Source organism: Bombyx mori, chromosome 22 (genome assembly GCF_030269925.1).
Source record: "Bombyx mori chromosome 22, ASM3026992v2".
Taxonomy (NCBI): Eukaryota; Metazoa; Arthropoda; class Insecta; order Lepidoptera; family Bombycidae; genus Bombyx; species Bombyx mori.
This window is the reverse complement of record NC_085128.1, coordinates 13,733,883-13,742,444: the sequence shown is the minus strand read 5'-3', so window position 1 is coordinate 13,742,444 and position 8,562 is coordinate 13,733,883. Positions and strand designations below refer to the sequence as shown.

At 32.9% G+C, this 8,562-nt stretch overlaps 2 long non-coding RNA genes across 2 annotated transcripts; both read left to right on the top strand.

Moving 5' to 3' along the window:
• Positions 1 to 2,704: 2,704 nt before the first annotated feature.
• LOC134200928 (uncharacterized) lies at positions 2,705 to 5,203 on the top strand. Its single transcript, XR_009976043.1, has 3 exons — positions 2,705 to 3,028; positions 3,485 to 3,605; positions 3,697 to 5,203. It is a non-coding gene; the product is annotated as an uncharacterized LOC134200928 (long non-coding RNA).
• Positions 5,204 to 7,127: 1,924 nt separating this feature from the next.
• Positions 7,128 to 8,087, top strand: LOC134201018 (uncharacterized). The gene is made up of 2 exons (XR_009976173.1): positions 7,128 to 7,325; positions 7,611 to 8,087. It is a non-coding gene; the product is annotated as an uncharacterized LOC134201018 (long non-coding RNA).
• Positions 8,088 to 8,562: the final 475 nt, after the last annotated feature.

The window sequence follows — 8,562 nt, the reverse complement described above, 5'->3', positions numbered from 1 at the left end:
GTGCTGATTATGGGGGGGCTCCCCCCTGACATGATTTAGACGACAGTCTACTGAAGCAGGTGACAGGCACCAGCGAACGCTGCTGGTAGTGGGGGTCGATGAACCCTATTAACCGGAGAGAGCAAGGACAATCCCGCTCACCATACCGATAAACTAACTAGAATTTAAAATAAAAGTGAAATTGAAATAATAATTAAGTGAATGTAATTAATGCAAATTAACTATTATTAAATGTGGTTATTAAATTATGACCAATAGTCACAATTTAACACCTCCATAAGCCTAAATATATAGTTTACGTTATAAGGATGAAATAATAAAGAAAATAAGGAACCAAATAAAATTGCTATAATAGAAATGTAAGGTTAGTATTAATAACAAATAAAGTAAAGTTAAAATTAAAAATTAAAAATAAGAGTTAAAAAGTTAGTACTAAGTGCCCACTTATGATGGACCGAGCGTCCACCTGAGTCCGCCGCCAGATGGTCGCAGTTCAAAACTGGCGACTTGATAGCAATACAATATTGCTAAGTTCTGGTGCGGTAGTAGGCACGTAATGAAAATTAAAAATGTTATAGAAATTAATTTTAGAAAAATAAATATTAGAGTACTACCTGGAACTATAATTTATTCTATTGCAAATGGTATAAGGTTTAGAAAAATTTTGGAGGATGGTAGTTGTAACTAAATGTGTATTCTATTTGGTTTGTAAAGTTTTAAACGGAGACGTGAAAATAAAAAATAAAATATAAATCGAATACGGTAAACTAATACAATCAACTAGGTCAATACTCAAAATGATAGAAAATCAATTTATTTCTATGGTAAGCGGGACGACACCCCTCGGGGTCTATGGGTCGATCTAATTTAATTCTAAATTAATATACTATAAATTTAAAAATGTTTCAGGAAGGAATTGAAAAGATTTGATATGCTATAATTGAGGGTAGTTGGAAAAATAATAAATGTAAAATTAAAATTAAATTGTTATTATAATTAATGAACTAGGCTACTGAACTACAATATCTACAAGACTACACTAACTGTAATGACTAATTAATCTAATATATAAATAAGGAAATAATAAAATAAGCAAAAACTAATAAGAAAACACACCGCGACTCGCTAGCGAGCCTGTCGTTCTGACGACTCAGTTAACTAATTCGTCAACTCGGGTTTGGTTTGCAACCCCTCCTAACCCCAAAGGGTAGGGGAGGACTGGGAACAGACACAGATGGCCAGTCTCGATGGCGCTAACGTAACTCTGTTTTATTCTTAGAATAAATTGAGTACGCAGCTATCCAGGCTGATTGACATCTACCCGCAATTAACAAATGTTAAAGAATGAAAGTGTCAATCAACTTACCTGTTCCCGGGTCCCGAATTTCGTTTGTTCGGGGCGTCACCACACCGACACAACACTTCTGGATAAAACACACTCGCGAAAGGATTCGACAAGACCGCACAGCACAAGCAGTTTTGGTATCCTGGCGCACTGGTGTCCCGGGCGAATTTGCAGCGAGGTAGGCCCCTTATTTATGGTCGCCCACGCGCACTCGGCCAGCGCTATTATGAGTCCGAGCACGGTGGGCGTCTATTGTTCTCTCGGCCGCCTCGCTCGCCTATTGTTTGCCTAGTCGCTCTATTAGTTGCCCGTATTGTGACTCGCTCCTGCGTTCCCACGCCAAATTAAAGACCACGAGGACCAATCTTTATTTTCAAACAAATATTTACAAATTTACTTATATCTATTTACATTTGTATGCTAACTATTTTTTAACATACTGTCTATCACGGACATTCTCTATTATAAACTATTTATTATCTATTTTATGTTAACTTATTTTTAACATAACTATTTATTACGGACATTTCTATTATATATTTTACTATGTTCATTACGGACATTCTCTATCTATTTATTTCACAGCTATTTTTCATATACTATCTATTTGCGGACATTTATAACTATTTATTCTCTATTTTAACTATTTATCTATTAAACTATCAATGTCCGTCGCGAACAATGTCTATCAAGCTGCATTTATTTATGTCCGTCGCGAACACACTGCTTTTTCTTAGGGATTCCCCAGAATCCCAATAAGTATAATCCGCCAAATTTTTATTTACCTATTTTCGTTGATGTCACCAGAACTTACTTGTATTGTAATATACAGGTACTTCATGTACCATGAAAGATTATCATGGTAATTTCATTTACGAAAACCTTGTAATTGTCATTTCACTTTTGCTAGCAGTTCCTTCTTCAAAGACTGAGGTGGAAAGATTATTCAGTGTTCTCAAATTTAAAAACTGACAAAAAAAAACAGGCTTTCTAATGAAACCCTGAACGGCTTGCTTCATAGAAAGTTCCCAACTTTGCCAGCAAACAATTGCTCAATTTTAGAACCGAACAGTGTTAGGTTGTGCAGCAAAAGAATATAAAAGCAATGCGTCGACTTCCTTGAAAATTCTAATCCTATAGATCTATGATCTTCTGGGGGCGTTTATATTATATATACCTACATTAAATAATATGCTGTGGTTTATTTTCTGTATTTTATTTACGCTTTCTATATAAAGGATTTATGAAAGTTGTCTAGGAAATTTTAGGGTAAATTCAAAAGAAACTAGGGTAAAATGTGTTAAAAAAAACGTAAGTGGACACTGCTTTGAAGTTTTCAAAATTCCAGGGCCGTAAAACAATCTCAAAAAAAAAAAAAAGTTTTCAAAATGTCGTAACGATTTAATTTTTTAAATCGTTTTTTTTTGGTCTTGTTGTGAGTTATTTTACGTTGTAGTATTAATTTAGAGCAACTTTTAGCTTTATGAGAATATTAGACGATTAGACATTGAGAAACTCTGTTTTGAATTCTCTTTAGACATAACTTGGCTCCAATACTTTTTTCTTCGTTAGCGTTTCGTAAGCCTGTGTAACTATTTTCATTTCTTACAGAATGTTTATTATTAAAAATCAGCATGCCTCGAAGATCGAAAATGAAATGCTATTTCGGATGCCTTGATAACGGTGAGTTTACACTATTTTCCCGGTATATTATTTGCTAACAGAATTATTATTCATAATATAATTAAATGAATTAGCACCAACTAATGGTCCTTCCTATTTCTGCTGCCTAGCTATCATATATGTTAAGTTTTGATCAAAACCGTCGGTATTAAGTCTCGTACTATCACACACACACCTCAGATAATAAAATTGTCTCGAGTGGGTGGAAGTATTTATGTTTTGCAATTCAGCGTATTATATGCTTATTGTCAAGTGGGCCCGAACTAGTTTTTTGGAATGATCAATCAGTCATGCTTTCCTGTTTAAATAAAATACAGCACAATTGATCTCACATCCAAAGTTAGATGATGGCATTCACGTTTTGTTTCCTGGTGTTTGATAACTAAGTTACACCAAGTGGCCTGTGACCACGTTCATCCTTCTACCCAATATAAAATAATGTTTTTATTTTTGTAGACAAAGGTTTGATAATGACAAAATTTTATGGAAAAATTATAAGGAGCACTAAAATGTCTGAAACATGAAAAGATTGATGCACTATATTTGAACCAGAACGTGTTATGTAATATATTAATTTGTAAGTAAGATTACATTAACACTAAATTTTTCATGGTCGTATTTTTTCAATATTTGTTACATACTTAAGATACTTTGTTTCTCCGTTTCAGAAGAGAAACTGATTCAGCAAGGAACGTGAACTCTCAAGGGATCTTAATTTTTTTTAAATATGTTTATAATTGATAAATTAATAATTGAAATAGTTCATAAGAACTAAATTGATGCCAATTTTGTTTTAAAATAGGTTGTTTAGTTCTTATAGTTATAGTATTACGTTTGAATAGTTGTAATTAGTAAGTTAGTAATATATGAAAATACTGATATAAATTTTTGTAAATAACCTTTTGTAAATTCTACGAGAAGATGATTTTAATTAATGATCAAAAGTCAACGGTCTTTAAAAGCATTATTTGCAATTATTTAGATTAACTGTGGAATATATTTGCTAAGTTGTGTTTTCTGTATGAGCAGATATAAATGAAAATGCCCAAACATGATTATGTTTCTTACATTTTCATTATGTGAAATCAATATGCTTGTGACTGAGTATATTAATAATTTATTAAAACTTAAGTGATAGACAGCAACCCCTATGGCACTGCTGAAGTTTATAAGCACTGGTGACCACTTATCATGGGCCGGGTTGCGTGCTCGTCTGCTGTTGAGTGCAATAAAAATTTTCGAAACCCTTTCTATTATTTAGATGTAATATTAGTGTACATTTAATTTGGATTAAAAGATAAATTTACATTTTATGTTTGCATGTGTATGTTTATAATTCATTTGCATGTAACGAACACCAGTTTCTTTTGTAACAAAATGTAAACTAATGGTTTGTAATGAATGTAATTAACTTTAAGATGATTTTCTTTCAATCTGCTGTTTGTTTCATCGAGTATTACCAAAGCTAAAGCATCAGAAACGTCAGAATAGAAATAATTTAGATAGGGAATAAAAGTATAACTAATGTAATCATGTCTAAGATTACTATAAGCGTCATTAAGTACAAACTATCAATATTTAAGAGTACTTTAAGTCATCATTACATTTTTTAAACATTTTTTGTTTTTCAAATCATGTAATAAAACGTTTGTGCAGAACAAAATGTCACATGTTATGAACATGATTGTGGGTTAATCGTTTCTTAAATTTCTAAATGTTTATAAGAATGCTAAGAATAATTTAGTATTCACTTTAGTGTGTGTATTATCTCTACAATGCTAGTATAAATGACAATTATTGTATGACGAAGCATAGGTAGTGTTTATAGATGTAATATTTTCATACAAGGTCATGATCTGTCACGATCAACTTTAAGCAAGAACTGCTATAGTTAAGAAACAAATTTATTAAATTTAATTCAAATTGTCTACTATGTTTGTAATGGAAAGCTGACATGTTTATATTTCGCACAAATGACTTAAGTGACATTGAATGATTTGATTATCTAGACTTAATTAACTTTTAGATAACTTTCGATTTAATGTTATTAAGTACTCTAGTAGGATTAATCTAGAGGAGTTATTGTTATTCGAAATTTTATACAATTGTACGTTCATACTATCTTTTAACAGTAAATTGTTTGTAATATAGGGAAATTAAATAGCTTACAGAGAATTACAGCTTTTTATTTAAAAAAACTGTTTTCTCTCTGTATGAAAAGGTCTTATCGATTAGAATGCTGAACACAATCAAACGTTCTTTAATATTTCATAAGTACTACCGAGAATTTCAGCGATTCTAAACGATAAGATTTTTTCATAAAGAGAGTTAATTATAAAAAATATTAAAATTACTAAAAAAGCCACCTGGTGGGGGGTAGGGAGACTAATAATCGACAGCAGCGACGCCTGCTGTCCTGGGCTCTAACTAAAGCAAAAATAAAAATGAGAGTTGCGCATCTATCTCAAATATATTAAGTGTATATATTAAGTGTATAATCTATGACTAAAACTCCCGACTGTTACATGTTTTAATAAATTAACACGCATGCTTCAATTTTCTTAGCGCATGCGTACTTGATATCTTGATACGTACGTAACTTAGCAACGATTTATATAACTCTGGCATTATTTTATGATTTGCATTCTCGACTTTTATTGATTGAGGGCTTCGACCCTCAACCATCCAGGACTTCGGTTCTGAACCCAGTCAGGGCTCTGATCTTGGACTCCTTCTTTAATATATTTTTTTATTAATATTATTTTCATTGCACTTTCGATGCCTTTGAGATAAAAAATACGTACTTACTATGAGAGGAAAGTATGACAAAATATATGAAGTCAAGCCATACTTTACTGCTCACAATGTTTACGACTCAGAAAAAATGTACTATTATGTATGTATGTATGTTCTCTTACTATAAGATCTAACATACGTAATGTACTATAAGCTCTATAATTATATGTTATAATTATAAATATGATAGGGTGCTTTCTTTCTTTATGTTACTCGGCGGTAGAGTCCCTTGTGACCCCGCACGGGTAGGTAGCACCACCCTGCCAATTCTTGCCGTGAAGTAGTCATTTGTTTCAGTTTGAAGGTAGAGGCAATCGTTGTGCTATAAAACTGAGACTTAGAACTCATGTCTCAAGGTTCAAATTTACGCGTCGAAGCTTATATTGTAATATCTATGACCGATCTGAGGACTAATGATGTGATAATAATTGCTAAGATTACTCTCAATGAGAATGCTGAGACCAAATATAAGTAAATTCAATTATGTTCCGATATTTACTGATTGATTCAGAGGTTAACATACCAATTTCAGGTATAATCGGCGGATGCTTCGGACATTATAAAAAAAAGTGCTAACGGAACTCATCCTTTTTTGTTTGTTTACTGATAAAAAAAATCTATTATCGTGAAATATATATTTAAACTGAGAAATTTCTCAGTGTCGAGTAAAATGCAAAAATGCCGAACGCAAAATGTCAAACGTTTCAGAGGAGATACTGATAATTTGCATACGATCGTCAATCACGTAATCTAGCAGTAGGAAGTGTAGAGAAACGTACAAAGCTAAACTTTAGAGTGGACAGTTACAACGTTGCAATAATCACAGAGACTAGGCGGAGATCGTACTGCAAACAACAAAACTAAGTGAAACTACGTTGTTGTTGTTGTTGTTGTTGTTACTACATTGTATTTTGAACTCTGCCGAAATCAAAGCCAAGTGGAATCGACGAGAAATCAATCAACCGAAGTAGCCGTGCTTCCGGTTTGAAAGACGGGATAGCATTGTGTGATGAAATTGAGGCTCCAATCTCATATTTCGAGATGAGTGGCGGAATTTACGTTGTAGACGTCTATGGGTGGACCAGGTGGACCGTGAGCTCGTTCACTCATCTAAGCAATAAAAAAAACCGTTTTGTCTTTGTTTATATTCACATAGATTTGTATAACCAGTAAAATGGATATTAAAAAAAGATAATTGCACAAAAGTTAACCTCTTGACTTCTTTGTCTTTCTAACTAGCTGGCAACATGTTAAGATGTCGACCATTAGTTTGGACAACGAAAAGCGCGCGAATTTTAGACACACCGGCGCTCAAATGTCAAAAGAAATAAATGTAGTTGAAACATTGAAATATGCAAGCGATTTAGTGACTGATTTTAGTTTTGAAAACTCAATAAATTTCTAAGCGACGAAGAATAATTGATAAAACAAACAATGACGTTTGAAAAACATCACCTTTCATATGGTGAAAAACTGTTGCGCTATACATTCTGTTATTTGAGTTTAGTTGCATTTTATTTTTACGTAGTAGTATCATAATTCGTTCAGCTGAATTCATTATAGTGTGTCTGTGTGTATATAAGTTAATGTTCAAAAAATTCATAATATTTATTTCAATGGTAGGCAGCGGAGGCTTGTGGAGAGTATTAAGCGGTAGGCAGCGGCTTGGCTCTGCCCCTGGCATTGCTGAAGTCTATGGGCGACGGTAACCACTCACCATCAGGTGGGCTCGTATGTCTACAAGGGCAAAAAAAATTTAGTGTAACCAGATACAATCAAATTTTAGGAAATTGTATAACAAAAAAAGCAATGAAGAAGACATTTATTGAAATCATTACGCAGAAAAACTTCGCCTAACTCTCTCTGGAATTACTTATACTTCCGAAACGTTAATGTGAAAGTTTTCTGCCAAAAACTTGGTTTAGTAGAATTATTACCTACATAAAAATATAAGGATTCTCGTGAAAGTTCTAAGCGATAAAAGAAAAAATAGAGTAAGAAAAACAGGTGAAATCCGTAAACAAGGAATAGTGAAGAATAGTAAACTCCGAAGCACCTAGAAGCAGACTCCTTACCTACATTTTGGTAGTTTTAATGAACGAGCCATTTATACTGAGCAAAGTTTTGTTAAATTTACAAGAGTTCTTTTTAAGGTTCACGATAAAGTAAGATATCCAAAATGAAAAGTATTTTAAGTGGTATATCGATGTAGTTTTTTTAATAATTAAAGGTAGCATTCAGACTATCGAAATAATACCCAAAATTAATGTGTATTTTATTTAAGTAAGCACTGTTTCATCTCTTTATACTTTATCTATTGCTGGTTCTGAATGCAGTTTCACTGCTGAGTTGACTCGCATAGAAACACAACTGTTAGTCTTTCCCAAGAAAGGTATGTCCGATGTCAGTAAGCCATTGTCACTTATTGATATTGGTGAGACCTGAGAGATAGTCAAGCAACGATTTCAAAGGCGCGCTGAACTAAAACTCCGATTAAGACAATAAGTTCGCTTACATTCCAAGTGTAAGAAGAAATATTAAACGAAATTCATTAAGCGATCGATCACGTTGTCCGCTTATAATTAGTATCTTTTAAATTAATGAAACCGTCTTGTAATTTTTTGGGGATAAAAGTAGAAGTCATCCTGTGGTTTTCAAATAATATTTTTGTTAAGAAAATCGTGTTCGTAGCCACATTGCGGCGTCAAGGACTATTTAATTTTTTTTTAATGCTTATA